Source organism: Schistocerca gregaria, unplaced genomic scaffold (assembly GCF_023897955.1).
Source record: "Schistocerca gregaria isolate iqSchGreg1 unplaced genomic scaffold, iqSchGreg1.2 ptg000333l, whole genome shotgun sequence".
Classification (NCBI taxonomy): domain Eukaryota; kingdom Metazoa; phylum Arthropoda; class Insecta; order Orthoptera; family Acrididae; genus Schistocerca; species Schistocerca gregaria.
Genome location: NW_026061799.1, coordinates 5,869,917 through 5,887,814, shown reverse-complemented (window position 1 = coordinate 5,887,814; position 17,898 = coordinate 5,869,917). Strand labels below are relative to the sequence as shown.

General features: G+C 26.3%; 1 long non-coding RNA gene and 1 pseudogene across 1 annotated transcript in view; both read right to left on the bottom strand.

Annotated features, from left to right (window-relative positions):
* Positions 1–5,017: 5,017 nt before the first annotated feature.
* The window catches only part of LOC126306479 (uncharacterized), a 62,627-nt gene continuing 49,746 nt past the window's right edge, over positions 5,018–17,898 (bottom strand). The window contains exon 2 of the long non-coding RNA XR_007553549.1: positions 5,018–5,634. This is a non-coding gene — a long non-coding RNA (uncharacterized LOC126306479). The remainder of the gene's footprint in view (positions 5,635–17,898) is intronic.
* On the bottom strand, positions 14,304–15,447 carry LOC126306460 (NADH-ubiquinone oxidoreductase chain 5-like; annotated as a pseudogene).

Below are 17,898 nucleotides of genomic sequence, written 5' to 3'. Positions count from 1 at the left end.
AGGTAACTTAATCTTATGATCATAAATTATGGACCAAAATAACAAACATAAATAAATGATATAATAATGAAGAGTTTATCTATTCTTCATGTCACCCCAACAAAACATCATCATTAAATATAGAAAGACAAACAAAAAACTATATAAAAGTAAAATGTCAAGCTCTATAGGGTCTTCTCGTCCTAAAGAAGAATTTAAGCCTTTTGACTCAAAAGTTAAATTCAAAAATTTATTAAGAGACAGTTGATTTCTCGTCAAGCCATTCATTCCAGTCACTAATTAAGAGACTAATGATTATGCTACCTTTGCACGGTCAAAATACCGCGGCTCTTTAAAAATACGCTCAGTGAGCAGGCCAGACCTCAAAATATAAACAAGAGGACATGTTTTTGATAAACAGGCGGAAATCAATTTTGCCTAGTTCCTTATAATAAGTTCACAAGGTAAAAATTTCATACAAATAAATATACTAATTCTATCATTATTACAAAAATTTTAAAATGAAATTAATAATCTTAATAAAAAACCTAAAATATTTATAAAATCAAAATAAAAAATAATGAACTAAAACGTAATCTTAAAGATAGCTGGTTTAAAGCTTACTATTATATTTCTATAAAATAAATTATAGGTTATTAACTTCAAAACTTATCCCTTAAAGAATAAATAAGTTAATATTTTTACTTAAAAAAATAAATAAAAACAAATAACTTTAAAAAATTAAATTTTTTCTTAAGAAACTAGATATCTTGGGAAACGATTAACATCTCATTTCTATAAATAATTTAGTAATAATTATGATACATTAACTATAAATTATTTATAAATCAACCCAAATCGAGACAAGTAAAATAAATACTAAAATTTTGATAAACCCTGATACAAAAGATACAATAAATAAAATCTACTTAAAAAAATTTAAAATAATATTTCATAAAACACTTACATTACCAATAATCTATAATTTAAAAAATCAATTCTATAAAATATACTAAGACAAAAATACAATAAAATTATTTATATTAAATAATTAAATAAACAAAAAATAAATATAATAAAATAAATAATCAAGATATCCTGATTTGCACAGAAAAATTTTAAGTGTAAATGAAACACATTACTAATAAGTTATATCTTGAAACTCTTCCTAGATACACTTTCCAGTACATCTACTATGTTACGACTTATCTCATCTAAATTGAAGCTACTTTAAAATAAAATAGAATAATCAATAATGAGAGCGACGGGCGATGTGTACACATCTCAGAGCCAATATCAGTTAAATTAAATAAATTAAATTACTATCAAATCCACCTTCATTAACAGTATTTCACTATCAAATCCGTTATAAACAAAAATCTATTGTAACCCACCTCCTCTTAACTATAAGCTGCACCTTGACCTGAAATATTTTATAATTATAAATCTTGAGAATTATAACTCTAAAAAGATTCTCTGATAACGGAGATATACAAACAAATAAATTAAGTAGAGTAAATCGTGTATTATCAATCATGGGGTAGGTTCCTCTGAATGGAATGAGATACCGCCAAATTCTTTGGGTTTAAAGACCTTAACTAATAGTACCCTGGTAAATATAATTAACATTTAAAATAATAGGGTATCTAATCCTAGTTTATTATTTAAATTTCACAGATTCATAAAAAGGGCCACAAATAAATTTTAACATTTCACCTTACAAATTTATATTTCAACCCTAATAATATAAACAACTGTTTTAACCAATAATATTCACTTGTATCAATCGTATAACCGCGGCTGCTGGCACGAATTATGCCGATACTAAATCAATTGCTAAATCCAAAATCACTTGATAATTAAATGAAATTACTGCAAAAAGAACATTTAGTCTAACAAAACTTACATATAATACAAAGAAAAAGTGAATAATCAAGCAAGAATAAAACTTTTAAAAATAAAAAATAAGAAAATTTTAAATCTATTAATTCAGGAAAAAATAAAAGATTCAAATATTTAAAGAAAAAAAATGAAAAAAACCACAAACATTAACAAAAAAAAAAAGAAACGACCCTATGTATGACCACAACAACTTCTCTATTATATATAATTAAAGATTAATATGGAACATGTATAGCAATAAATGTATTATATTCTTTCTTATTTAATCTTTCTTTTCACTAATAAATAAATAAAGATTAAATAATATAATAAATATATTTTATACAATTATGTAATTTAATATAATATGTTATTAATATGAATTCTTTTTTTTATATTAAGTTAACTTTCATATATATTAGTTAAATAATATAATTATAGATTAAATTAAGACACCCAATATCAATAATGCTTTTTATTATGCTTCAAACCTTCCTAGTTGGATTAATAACAGGAACAATAATAGAAAGATATTGATTATCATATATTTTATTTTTAACATTTCTTGGTGGTATACTAGTATTATTTATTTACATTACAAGAATTGCATCTAACGAAATATTTCAGCCTAAATCAATCACTATAATTATTACATTAATAATGTGAGTATTTATCATATTAATATTAATTATTCTAGATATATCTATATTTATAGACTTTTTCAAAAACACCGAAACTATAAATATTGATAATTCAATCAATTATCAAGAAATAACAATATCTTTAGAAAAATTATATAATAGACCAACATTCATTATTACAATAATAATAATAATTTATTTATTTTTAGCACTACTAGCAGTTGTTAAAATCACCAATATTAATCAGGGACCTATTCGTAAAATAAGATAACTACTAATGAATAAACCCTTACGATTAAGACATCCTTTAATTAAAATTATTAATAACTCTTTAATTGACTTACCTGCCCCAACAAATATTTCATTTTGATGAAATTTTGGATCCCTATTAGGGTTATGTTTGGTAATTCAAATCGTAACTGGACTATTTTTAGCTATACATTATACATCAAATATTGAAATAGCATTCAGTAGTGTAGTACACATCTGCCGAGACGTAAATAATGGTTGAATTATCCGAACCTTACACGCAAATGTAGCATCCATATTTTTTATTTGTATTTACTTACATGTAGGACGGGGAATTTACTATGGATCTTATATATATATACATACCTGAATAATTGGTACAGTGATTTTATTTTTAGTTATAGCAACTGCATTTATAGGATATGTCTTACCCTGAGGCCAAATATCTTTTTGAGGTGCAACAGTAATTACTAATTTATTATCAGCAATCCCATACTTAGGAACAGATTTAGTCCAATGAGTATGAGGAGGATTCGCTGTTGATAATGCAACATTAAATCGATTCTTCACATTCCATTTTGTATTACCATTTATTATTGCTGCTATAGCAGCAATTCATTTATTTTTTCTTCACCAAACAGGATCTAATAATCCTCTTGGACTAAATGGAGATATTGAAAAAATTCCATTCCATCCATACTTTACCTTTAAGGATTCTATTACATTTGTAATAATAACATCATTATTAATTATACTATGTTTAATTAATCCTTACCTATTAGGAGATCCAGATAACTTTGTACCTGCCAACCCATTAGTAACACCAGTTCACATTCAACCAGAATGATATTTCCTATTTGCATATGCAATTCTACGATCTATCCCTAATAAGTTAGGAGGTGTTATTGCATTATTTTTATCAATTACAATCTTAATAATTTTACCATTTTATAATAAAACACCATTCCGAGGCATTCAATTTTACCCTATTAATCAAATTTTATTCTGAATTATAGTAGTTGTTGTATGCTTACTAACGTGAATTGGTAAACGACCTGTTGAAGAACCTTATATTATAACAGGTCAAATCTTAACAATTATTTACTTCACATATTTCTTAATTAATGTCCATGTCGCAAACGCATGAGATAAATTAATTAAGGAATAAAGTTAATTAGCTTAGGAAAAGCATATGTTTTGAAAACATAAAATTAGAAGTTTAACTCTTCTATTAACTTTTCTCAAAAAATTTCACTAAACAAATGAGATAAATAAAATCTTTAAACCAACAAAGAAAATAAAAAAATTCAAAGATAAAGGTAAAAAACTTTTTCAAGCTAAGTACATTAATTTATCATAACGGAACCGTGGTAATGTTCCACGAACCCAAATAAAACCAAAAGATATAATAGCAAGCTTAATAAAAAATATAAAAGAATAAAAATCACTGCCCAAAAAAATTAAAGCCAATAACATTCTTATGAAGACAATTCTAGTATATTCAGCTAAAAAAATTAAAGTAAAACCACCCGCACCATACTCAATATTAAATCCTGAAACTAACTCAGATTCCCCTTCAGCAAAATCAAAAGGAGTACGATTAGTTTCTGCTAAGCAAGAAGCAAAACAAGCTAAAGCTAAAGGAAAAGAAATAATAATAAATCAACAATAAAGCTGATAGTTTATAAAATCAAACATATTAAAACTACCAATTAAAATAATTAAAGACAATAAAATTAAAGCTAAACTAACTTCATAAGAAATTGTTTGAGCAACAGAATGAAGAGAACCTAATAATGAATAATTTGAATTAGAAGATCAACCAGCAATTATAACAGTATAAACACCTAATCTAGTACAACATAAAAAAAATAAAAATCCATAAGAAAAAGAACACATATAAGTTAAATAAGGAAAAATTACTCAAACGGCTAAAGAAATCATTAAATTAAAAACAGGGGAAAAATAATAAAGTAGGTAATTAGATATAATAGGAATTGGCTGCTCCTTACAAATTAACTTAATAGCATCTCTAAATGGCTGAGGAATTCCAACAAAACCTACCTTATCTGGACCCTTTCGAATCTGAATATAACCTAAAACCTTACGCTCTAATAAAGTTAAAAAGGCAACACTAATTAAAACACAAATAACCAATAAAAGAAAATTCAAAAGAAATATAAATAAATCATAAAGTATCAATACTATTTGTAGAAAAAATCTACATAAATGAATTCTAAATTCAACACATTAATCTGTCAAAATAGTAAATAAATTAATATTAATCAATATAACACAAAATATTTTAACCATATGGTCCTTTCGTACTAATATCGATTAACAATCTTAGGATAGAAACCGACCTGGCTCACGCCGGTCTGAACTCAGATCATGTAAGAATTTAAAGGTCGAACAGACCTAATCATTGGGCTCCTGCACCCAAAATTTTTCTTAATCCAACATCGAGGTCGCAATCTGCTTTGTCGATATGAGCTCTCAAAAACAATTACGCTGTTATCCCTAAGGTAACTTAATCTTATGATCATAAATTATGGATCAAAATAACAAACATAAATAAATGATATAATAATGAAGAGTTTATCTATTCTTCATGTCACCCCAACAAAACATCATCATTAAATATAGAAAGACAGACAAAAAACTATATAAAAGTAAAATGTCAAGCTCTATAGGGTCTTCTCGTCCTAAAGAAGAATTTAAGCCTTTTGACTCAAAAGTTAAATTCAAAAATTTATTAATAGACAGTTGATTTCTCGTCAAGCCATTCATTCCAGCCACTAATTAAGAGACTAATGATAATGCTACCTTTGCACGGTCAAAATACCGCGGCTCTTTAAAAATACGCTCAGTGAGCAGGCCAGACCTCAAAATATAAACAAAAGGACATGTTTTTGATAAACAGGCGGAAATCAATTTTGCCTAGTTCCTTATAATAAGTTCACAAGGTAAAAATTTCATACAAATAAATATACTAATTCTATCATTATTACAAAAATTTTAAAATTAAATTAATAATCTTAATAAAAAACCTAAAATATTTATAAAATCAAAATAAAAAATAATGAACTAAAACGTAATCTTAAAGATAGCTGGTTTAAAGCTTACTATTATATTTCTATAAAATAAATTATAGGTTATTAGCTTCAAAGCTTATCCCTTAAAGAATAAATAAGTTAATATTTTTACTTAAAAAATTAAATAAAAACAAATAACTTTAAAAAATTAAATTTTTTCTTAAGAAACTAGATATCTTGGGAAACGATTAACATCTCATTTCTATAAATAATTTAATAATAATTATGATACATTAACTATAAATTATTTATAAATCAACCCAAATCGAAACAAGTAAAATAAATACTAAAATTTTGATAAACCCTGATACAAAAGGTACAATAAATAAAATCTACTTAAAAAAATTTAAAATAATATTTCATAAAACACTTACATTACCAATAAACTATAATTTAAAAAATCAATTCTATAAAATATACTAAGACAAAAATACAATAAAATTATTTATATTAAATAATTAAATAAACAAAAAATAAATATAATAAAATAAATAATCAAGATATCCTGATTTGCACAGAAAAATTTTCAGTGTAAATGAAACACTTTACTAATAAGTTATATCTTGAAACTCTTCCTAGATACACTTTCCAGTACATCTAGTATGTTACGACTTATCTCATCTAAATTGAAGCTACTTTAAAATAAAATAGAATAATCAATAATGAGAGCGACGGGCGATGTGTACACATCTCAGAGCCAATATCAGTTAAATTAAATAAATTAAATTACTATCAAATCCACCTTCATTAACAGTATTTCACTATCAAATCCGTTATAAACAAAAATCTATTGTAACCCACCTCCTCTTAACTATAAGCTGCACCTTGACCTGAAATATTTTATAATTATAAATCTTGAGAATTATAACTCTAAAAAGATTCTCTGATAACGGAGATATACAAACAAATAAATTAAGTAGAGTAAATCGTGTATTATCAATCATGGGGTAGGTTCCTCTGAATGGAATGAGATACCGCCAAATTCTTTGGGTTTAAAGACCTTAACTAATAGTACCCTGGTAAATATAATTAACATTTAAAATAATAGGGTATCTAATCCTAGTTTATTATTTAATTTTCACAGATTCATAAAAAGGGCCACAAATAAATTTTAACATTTCACCTTACAAATTTATATTTCAACCCTAATAATATAAACAACTGTTTTAACCAATAATATTCACTTGTATCAATCGTATAACCGCGGCTGCTGGCACGAATTATGCCGATACTAAATCAATTGCTAAATCCAAAATCACTTGATAATTAAATCTAATTACTGCAAAAAGAACATTTAGTCTAACAAAACTTACATATAATACAAAGAAAAAGTGAATAAACAAGCAAGAATAAAACTTTTAAAAATAAAAAATAAGAAAATTTTAAATCTATTAATTCAGGAAAAAATAAAAGATTCAAATATTTAAAGAAAAAAAAAGAAAAAACCACAAACATTAACAAAAAAAAAAAAGAAACGCCCCTATGTATGACCACAACAACTTCTCTATTATATATAATTAAAGATTAATATGGAACATGTATAGCAATAAATGTATTATATTCTTTCTTATTTAATCTTTCTTTTCACTAACAAATAAAGAAAGATTAAATAATATAATAAATATATTTTATACAATTATGTAATTTAATATAATATGTTATTAATATGAATTCTTTTTTTTATATTAAGTTAACTTTCATATATATTAGTTAAATAATCTAATTATAGATAATTTACATAATTATATTATTATAATTAATATAATTATTTATATTAATTATAATATTTTATATTTAAATTAATAATTTTATTTATTATATACAATTATAATAATATTAAATATTAAATTACATATTATTATATATATTATATTATAATAACCTATTTTAAGCTAAAAACATAAGTAGCTGTAATCCTAGGTAAATAATTGCATTAAAATAATCAATTGATAATGGTAAGATGAACTTATAATACTTTAATTTCAATTAAATGTAATATATTAATATAAATTATTTATTATATATATATATATATATATAAATAAAAAGAGCAGGATAAATTAATCCTAATTAAACAAAATAATACATAAAAGAATTTCAAAAAAAACTTTCGATTTATATATTAAATAAATGAAGTGCCTGATTAAAGGGTTACCTTGATAGGGTAAATAAAGTAAATAAAATTACCTTCATTAAAATTACATAAGATAGAATTAAACTACCTCCTTTAGTATCAAAAACTAACGTGCATCATACACCTTAATGTAAAAAGGTAAGCTAAACAAGCTAATGGGTTCATACCCCATTTATAGAGGTATCAATCCTCTCCTTTTTAATGACCAACAACTCTACAAAACTTCTCTTCCTATCAACATTAATGATAGGAACGATCCTGTCCATTTCATCAAATTCCTGTTTTGGGGTTTGAATAGGACTTGAGATCAACTTACTTTCATTTATTCCGCTCCTAACAAGAAATAAAAATATAATAATAAATGAATCATCAATTAAATATTTTATTGTCCAAGCAATAGCATCGACAATATTATTATTTTCAATTTTGCTGATTCAAATAAAATATCCCATGGGATGGGAAACAGAATTTATCCCATCAATAATAATTAGATCTAGACTATTATTAAAGATTGGAGCTGCACCTTTCCATTTCTGATTTCCAGAAGTTATAGGAGCATCAAGATGAAATAATTGTTTAACATTAATAACATGACAAAAAATCGCCCCAATAATGGTCTTATCTTATTGTATTCAATTAAGAACTTTTATTTGAACAATTATTATCTTAAGAATTATTATTGGGGCAATAGGAGGTTTAAATCAAACATCCTTACGACAACTTTTAGCATATTCATCAATCAGACATCTAGGTTGAATAATTAGATCATTAACAGTCAGAGAAAACATCTGAGAACTATACTTCATTATGTACTCACTATTAAGATTAATTATAGTTTTATTATTTAAGCAAATAAATTTATTTTTCATAAATCAAATTTATTCAGCCAGAAATATAAAAACCGAAATTAAATTCATAATATTCTTATCTTTATTATCTTTAGGTGGACTACCACCATTCCTTGGATTCTTACCAAAATGAATTGTAATACAATCATTAATAGAAAACAATATAACAACTATTATAACTATTATAGTTGTATTAACTACAATTACACTCTACTAGTATATACGTATTAGATTCTCAGCTCTAATTATATCATACACAGAAAATTCGTGATCTATAAAGATAAAGTCCCAAAAATCAAGAATCATTCTTCCTATAACAGTAATAATTTCAACAATAGGATTGATTTCAACATCAACCTTAATTTCATTATACTAAGGACTTAAGTTAATCAAACTAATAACCTTCAAAGTTATAATTAAAAGAATAATCTTTTAGGCCTTAGTAAAATTTTACACCTCTAGAATTGCAGTCTAGAATCATAATTGAATATAAGACCTAAATATGATAAGAGAGAAAACATCTCATAAGTAGATTTACAGTCTACCACCTAAAATTCAGCCATCTTACCGCAAAAATGATTATTCTCAACAAACCATAAGGACATTGGTACTTTATACTTCATATTTGGAGCATGAGCAGGAGTAGTAGGAACATCAATAAGAATACTTATTCGTGCTGAACTTGGCCAACCCGGATCTCTAATTGGGGATGACCAGATTTATAATGTTATTATTACAGCTCACGCATTCGTAATAATTTTCTTTATAGTAATACCTATTATAATTGGTGGATTTGGTAATTGACTTGTTCCACTAATAATTGGTGCACCAGATATAGCATTTCCACGAATAAATAATATAAGTTTTTGATTACTACCACCTTCACTAACCCTTCTTCTTACATCTTCTATAGTAGATAATGGTGCTGGTACAGGATGAACAGTTTACCCTCCTCTAGCAGGAGCTATTGCACACGGGGGTGCATCTGTAGATCTAGCTATTTTTTCACTGCACTTAGCAGGTGTATCATCTATTCTTGGTGCAGTGAATTTCATTACAACAGCAATTAATATACGATCAGAAAGTATAACTTTAGATCAAACACCTTTATTTGTATGATCTGTAGCTATTACAGCATTACTTCTCCTTCTTTCACTTCCAGTTTTAGCAGGAGCTATTACTATATTATTAACAGATCGAAATTTAAATACATCATTCTTTGACCCTGCAGGAGGGGGTGACCCAATTCTATATCAACATCTATTTTGATTCTTTGGACACCCAGAAGTTTATATTTTAATTCTACCGGGGTTCGGAATTATTTCACATATTGTATGTCAAGAAAGAGGAAAAATTGAATCATTTGGAACATTAGGTATAATTTATGCTATACTATCAATTGGACTAATAGGATTTATTGTATGAGCACATCATATATTTACAGTAGGAATGGATGTTGACACACGAGCATATTTTACATCAGCAACAATAATTATTGCTGTACCTACAGGAATTAAGGTATTTAGATGATTAGCTACATTATATGGAACTAAATTCAAGTTCAATCCACCATTATTATGAGCTCTAGGATTTATTTTCCTATTTACAATTGGTGGATTAACAGGATTAGTATTAGCAAATTCATCACTTGATATTGTATTACATGATACATATTATGTAGTAGCCCACTTTCATTATGTATTATCTATAGGAGCAGTATTTGCAATTATAGGAGGTGTCATTCAATGATATCCACTATTTACAGGATTAACTATAAATAATACATGATTAAAAATCCAATTTACAATTATATTCATTGGAGTAAATTTAACATTCTTTCCTCAACACTTCCTAGGATTAGCAGGAATACCTCGACGATACTCTGACTACCCAGACACATATACATCATGAAACGTAGTATCAAGAATTGGGTCTACAATTTCTATTGTAGGAATCATTATATTCATTGTAATTATATGAGAAAGAATGATTACAAACCGAGCAATTATATTTAGAGCTAACATAAGAAGATCAACAGAATGACTACAAAATAACCCTCCTGCAGAACATAGTTACTCAGAATTACCATTAATCTCTAGATTCTAATATGGCAGATTAGTGCAGTAGATTTAAGCTCTACAAATAAAGGTTTGACCTTTTATTAGAAAATATTTATTAATGGCAACATGATCAAATTTATCTCTTCAAGATGGAGCTTCACCATTAATGGAGCAATTATCATTCTTTCATGATCATACTATGGTCGTATTATTATTAATTACAGTAATTGTAGGTTATGCCCTAAGTTATATATTATTTATTGCCTATACTAACCGTAATATACTTCATGGACATTTAATTGAAACAATCTGAACAGCTTTACCAGCAATTACATTTATTTTTATTGCCCTTCCATCATTACGACTATTATATTTACTTGATGATTCAGTAGATGCAATAATTACAATTAAAACCATTGGACGACAATGATATTGAAGATATGAATATTCAGACTTCATAGACGTAGAATTTGACACTTATATAACACCAGAACAAGACCTAGAAAATGATGGATTCCGACTACTAGATGTAGATAACCGAACAATCCTACCAATAAATACAGAAGTACGAGTATTAACAAGAGCATCAGATGTTCTACACTCATGAGCAGTTCCTGCATTAGGGGTTAAAATTGATGCAACGCCAGGTCGGTTAAATCAAGGAACATTCACAATAAATCGACCTGGATTATTCTTTGGACAATGCTCAGAAATCTGTGGAGCAAACCACAGATTTATACCAATTGTAATTGAAAGAACTTCAGTAAATTTATTTATTAAGTGATTATCTAAGATAATTTAAGGAGTTAGTTAAAATAAATAACATTAGAGTGTCAATCTAAAGTAACTAAAAAAAATTAGTACACCTTGAAATTCATCAGATGACTGAAAGTAAGTAATGGTCTCTTAAACCAAATAATAGTAAATTAACGACTACTTCTGATGGGGAAATTATATCCAAATCCCTCAAATATCCCCTCTTATATGATTCTCACTATTCATTATATTTTCAGCTACATTAATCTTGTTTAATCAAATAAACTTCTTCTCACTTAAACCTAACCTTATTAAAAGAGCAGAAAAAGGAACAATTGAAATAAAAAACTTAAATTGAAAATGATAACAAATCTATTCTCAACATTTGACCCATCAACTAACATCTTTAATTTATCATTAAATTGAACTAGAACATTTCTAGGACTATTATTAATCCCATCACTATTTTGACTTACACCATCACGAATTAACATTATCTGAAATAAACTAAATTTAACCTTACATAATGAATTTAAAACACTTCTTGGACCAAAATCATTTAATGGAACAACATTCATTTTCATCTCAATTTTTATTATAATATTATTTAACAATTTCATAGGATTATTCCCTTATATTTTTACTAGAACAAGACATTTAGCATTAACATTTGCAATTGCCCTACCTATATGGCTAAGATTTATATTATTTGGATGAATTAACCATACTAATCATATATTTACACACCTTGTACCACAAGGTACACCGCCTGCATTAATATCATTTATAGTACTAATTGAAACAATTAGTAATGTTATTCGACCAGGTACATTAGCAGTACGGTTGGCAGCAAATATAATTGCAGGACACTTATTATTAACCTTATTAGGAAACACAGGACCATCTATAGCAATAAACTTAATCTCATTACTAATTATTGGACAAATACTTCTATTAATTCTAGAATCAGCAGTAGCAATAATTCAAGCCTATGTTTTCTCAATTCTAAGAACTCTATATTCTAGAGAAGTATATTAAACCTATGTTAACAACTCACTCAAACCACCCATTCCACTTAGTAGACTATAGACCTTGACCATTAACAGGAGCAATTGGAGCAATAGTCCTAGTATCAGGACTAGCAAAATGATTCCACCTATTTAATATTAACTTATTCATAATTGGATTTGGAATTACCCTACTAACTATAATTCAATGATAACGAGATGTAGTACGAGAAGGAACATATCAAGGATTACATACAGGATTTGTATCAATTGGATTACGATGAGGAATAATTTTATTTATTGCATCAGAGGTATTATTTTTCGTTTCTTTTTTTTGAGCATTCTTTAGAAGAAGATTAGCACCAACAATTGAACTAGGAAATCTATGACCTCCAATAGGAATTCAACCCTTTAACCCTATACAAATTCCATTACTTAATACAGCTATTCTTTTAGCATCAGGAGTAACAGTAACATGAGCACATCATAGTTTAATGGAAACTAATCATACTCAAGCACTACAAGGATTATTCTTCACAGTGTTATTAGGACTATACTTTACAATACTTCAAGCATATGAATATTGAGAAGCACCTTTTACCATTGCAGATGCAGTTTATGGATCAACATTCTTTGTTGCAACAGGATTCCATGGTTTACACGTAATTATTGGAACAATCTTTTTATCAACATGTCTACTTCGACACTCAATAAATCAATTTTCACCAAGACATCACTTTGGATTTGAAGCAGCAGCATGATACTGACACTTCGTAGACATAGTATGATTATTCTTATATATCTCTATTTATTGATGAGGTAGATAATTGTTTTTCTAGTATAAATAGTACATTTGACTTCCAATCAGAAAGCTTGATATAAATCAAGAAAAACAATTCTAATTCTATCAACAAGAGTTTTCATTAGATTTATTATTCCAATAATTGTTATAATCCTGGCAACAACACTATCAAAAAAATTAATTAATGATCGAGAAAAAAGATCACCATTTGAATGTGGGTTTGATCCAAAAAGATCAGCACGAATACCATTCTCAATACGATTCTTCCTAATCGCAGTAATCTTTTTAATTTTTGATGTAGAAATTGCACTAATTCTACCAATTGTAATTATTTTTAAAACTTCAGACATTATAATCTGAACAGTATCAACAATATTTTTTATTCTAGTTCTATTAGGAGGACTATACCATGAATGAAACCAAGGAGCATTACAATGAGCAGAATAAAGGGTTGTAGTTAAATATAACATTTGGGTTGCATTCAAAAAGTATTGATATTATCAATCAACCTTAAATAGAATAAGAAGCGAAATATTGCAGTCAGTTTCGACCTGGAAGATTGGTATGTACTACCCTTATTCTTATTAATTGAAGCCAAAAAGAGGCGTATTACTGTTAATAATATAATTGAACTATAATAGTTCCAATTAAGGAAATGTAAAGCCAATATGAAAGCTGCTAACTTTTTATATTAGCGGTTAAACTCCGTTAACATTTCTAAAATTTATATAGTTTAAATAAAACATTACATTTTCACTGTAAAAATAATATATCTATATTTATAAATACTTAAAAGTAAAAATACTTCCTTAACATCTTCAGTGTCACGCTCTAATTATAAGCTATTTAAGTAAACGAAAAACAATATTACCAAAATAAATATTCAAAAAATAAAAGTTAAAAGATAAATCTTGAAATTAGAATCATATCAACCTTGAATATAACCAATTAAATAAATAAATAGTCTATATAAACCTTGACCACCAAGTAATTCACCTCAACCATAATCAAATGACTTAGATGAATAATAACCTATTTTTAAAGGAATATATCTAATAAACTTAGTTGAAAGAAAAGGTATAAATCATATAGAACCAGCAAATCTAACAAAAGAAAGTATACTTAAAGATAATAAATTATGAGAAAAATCAAAATTAGAAATAAGATAACCTAAATAAGCACCTAAAATAACAACTGTAATAGTTAAAAACTTTAAATAATAAGGTAAAGCAATCACATGAGGAATAGGAAAAATTAATCAAGATAAAAGACTACCACCAAAAACAGCAACAAACAATAGACCAATTATTCCAAATGAAATATAATAACCCTTATCATCAAAAGAAAATCTAGAATAAAAATTATTATCACCAGATATTGAATAATAAAACAAACGAAAAGAATAAGAAGCAGTTAAACCAGTAGAAAAAAAATAAAGAAAAAAAATTAAACAATTAATTCATCTTAAACAAACCATCTCAAGAATTAAATCCTTTGAATAAAATCCCGCTAAAAAAGGTATTCCACACAAAGATAAACTAGAAACATTAAAACAAACTGAAGTTAAAGGTATGAAATTTACAATTGATCCTATAAAACGAATATCCTGAGAATCCTTCAAATTATGAATTATTGAACCTGCACATATAAATAATAAAGCCTTAAATAAAGCATGAGCCAATAAATGAAAAAATGCAAGCTTTGGATAACCTATAGCCAAAATTCTTATTATTAAACCAAGTTGTCTTAAAGTAGAAAGAGCAATAATCTTCTTTAAATCAAACTCAAAATTAGCGCCCAATCCAGCCATAAATATAGTTATACAACCAATTAAAAGTAAAAATCAACCACAATTATAAGTATCCAATATTGGTCTAAAACGAATTAATAAATAAACACCAGCAGTAACAAGAGTAGAAGAATGAACTAAAGCAGAAACAGGAGTAGGAGCTGCTATAGCAGCAGGAAGTCATGAAGAGAAAGGAATCTGAGCTCTCTTAGTTATAGCTGCTAAAACAATTAATATAGTAATGAGCTTTATTTCAAAAGAATTAGAAATAAAATCATAATAATAAATATAATTTCAACCACCAAAATTTAACATTCATGCAATAGAAATTAAAATAGCAACATCACCAATACGATTAGAAAGTGCAGTTAATATACCAGCATTATAAGATTTTACATTTTGATAATAAATAACTAAACAATAAGAAACTAAACCTAAACCATCTCAACCTAATAAAATTCTAATTAAATTAGGACTAATAATTAAAAAACCTATAGAAAGAATAAATATTAAAACAATAATAATAAAACGATTTATATTCTTTTCACCAGATATATAATCCTCTCTATAATAAATAACCAAAGAAGAAATATATATAACAAAAGATATAAAAATAAGAGATATTCAATCCAAAATTAAAGTTATAACAACTATAGAACCATTTAAATTGAAAAGCTCTCACTCAACAAAAACTCTATAATCAATTATTAAATAATAAATACCTAAAATAAAAATTATAGTTCTCGAAATAAACAAAGAAAAAAAACTCAAAGAACAAATAGAAAATAAATTCACGGCCTAAGATGAAAAACTTCATATCATTGATTCCACAAAACAATATTTTTAATTAAAATACTTAAGCAAACTAAACAAAGAAATATTCACCCTTTAAACAGAGAATATTTAAAGGCAATCAATGTAAAAGTAAAAGATGATATTCACGAAAATAACCAAGAGAACAAGTATAAACACCAGAATAATAATTCCCATGCTGAGAATAAGAATATATATACTAAGTATAAACAGCTCTAAAAAAAGATAAAAAAATCAAAGCAAAGAATCTAAAAGAAGATCAAGATATAATTCTATTTAATAATCTAATTTCACCTACCAAATTTAAAGAAGGAGGAGCAGCCATATTTGATGATCTTAAAAGAAATCATCATAAAGCCATTCTTGGCATCAAATTAATTATACCCTTGTTAATTAATAATCTTCGTCTACCTAAACGTTCATAAATAATATTAGATAAACAAAATAAACCAGAAGAACATAAACCATGACCAACCATTAGAGAAAGAGAACCTACACAACCTCATCAATTCTTAGTCATCAATCCACCAATAACCATTCTTAAATGAGCAACAGAAGAATATGCAATTAAAGACTTTAAATCAACCTGACGAAAACAAATAAATCTTACAATAACACCCCCAGATAAACCTAAAGACAATCCAAAATAATTAAACTTTAAACCCAAATAAGAAATAACCTTTATAACATGAAAAATACCATAACCACCTAACTTTAATAAAACACCAGCAAGAATTATTCTACCTGTAATAGGGGCCCCTACATGAGCCTTAGGAAGTCATAAATGAACCAAAAACATAGGTATCTTAACTAAAAAAGCCAAAATTATAAATACATAAAACATAAAATAATAAGAACCAAAATCAACCAATAAAGAAAAAATATAAAGTATTAGAAAAATCATAAACCTTAAATAAAACTAATAATAAAGGTAATCTAGCAACCAAAGTATAAAAAATTAAATAAACACCAGCCTGCAAACGCTCAGGTTGATAACCCCAACCCAAAATTAAAAGTAAAGTAGGAACTAATCTAGCCTAAAAAAAATATAAAAAGAAAGAAAACTTAATCTAGCAAATGAACAATAAAGCATAATTATTAAAATCAAAACCATAAAAACAAAAAATTAGAATGATATGAACTTAAATAAACTGAACCTCTAGCAGTGATTATTAAAGAACAAATCCAAAAACTAAGTAAAATTAAACTAAAAGAAAAATAATCAATACCAAAATAATATCTAATTATATTCAAATCAGCATATGAATAAACACAAGTTATAAAAACAAAACCCGACAGAAACATTAAAGAATGAACCAACCATCAACAATTATTTAATAAACAAAGAGGGATCAAAAAATTAGTTATAAATAAATACTTTAACATAAAGATAAACCAAAAGAATTAAAAAAATCACTACCATGAGAACGAATTATTGAAACTAAAATAGAAAGACCTAAAGCACCCTCACAAACAGAAAAAACTAAAAAAATAACAGGAAAAAAATAATCATAATCAAACTCAATAAGAAAAACAATAACTAACATAAATAAAGAAAGAACAATATATTCTAATCTCAAAAGAACCATTAATAAATGTTTACGTTTAGAAGAAAAAACGTAAACACCAGCAAAATAAATCAATAAAGAAGTAAAAATAGAGAATATAAACATTAGTTTTAATAGTTTAAAAAAAACGCCGGTCTTGTAAACCGGAAATAAGTCCAGCCCCCACTTTTAAAACTTCAGAGGTGGAAAAGCTTCCAACATCGGTCCCCAAAACCGGTATTTTAAATAAACTAACCCCTGTAATGATCAAAATAATAATTATATCATTATCAAATG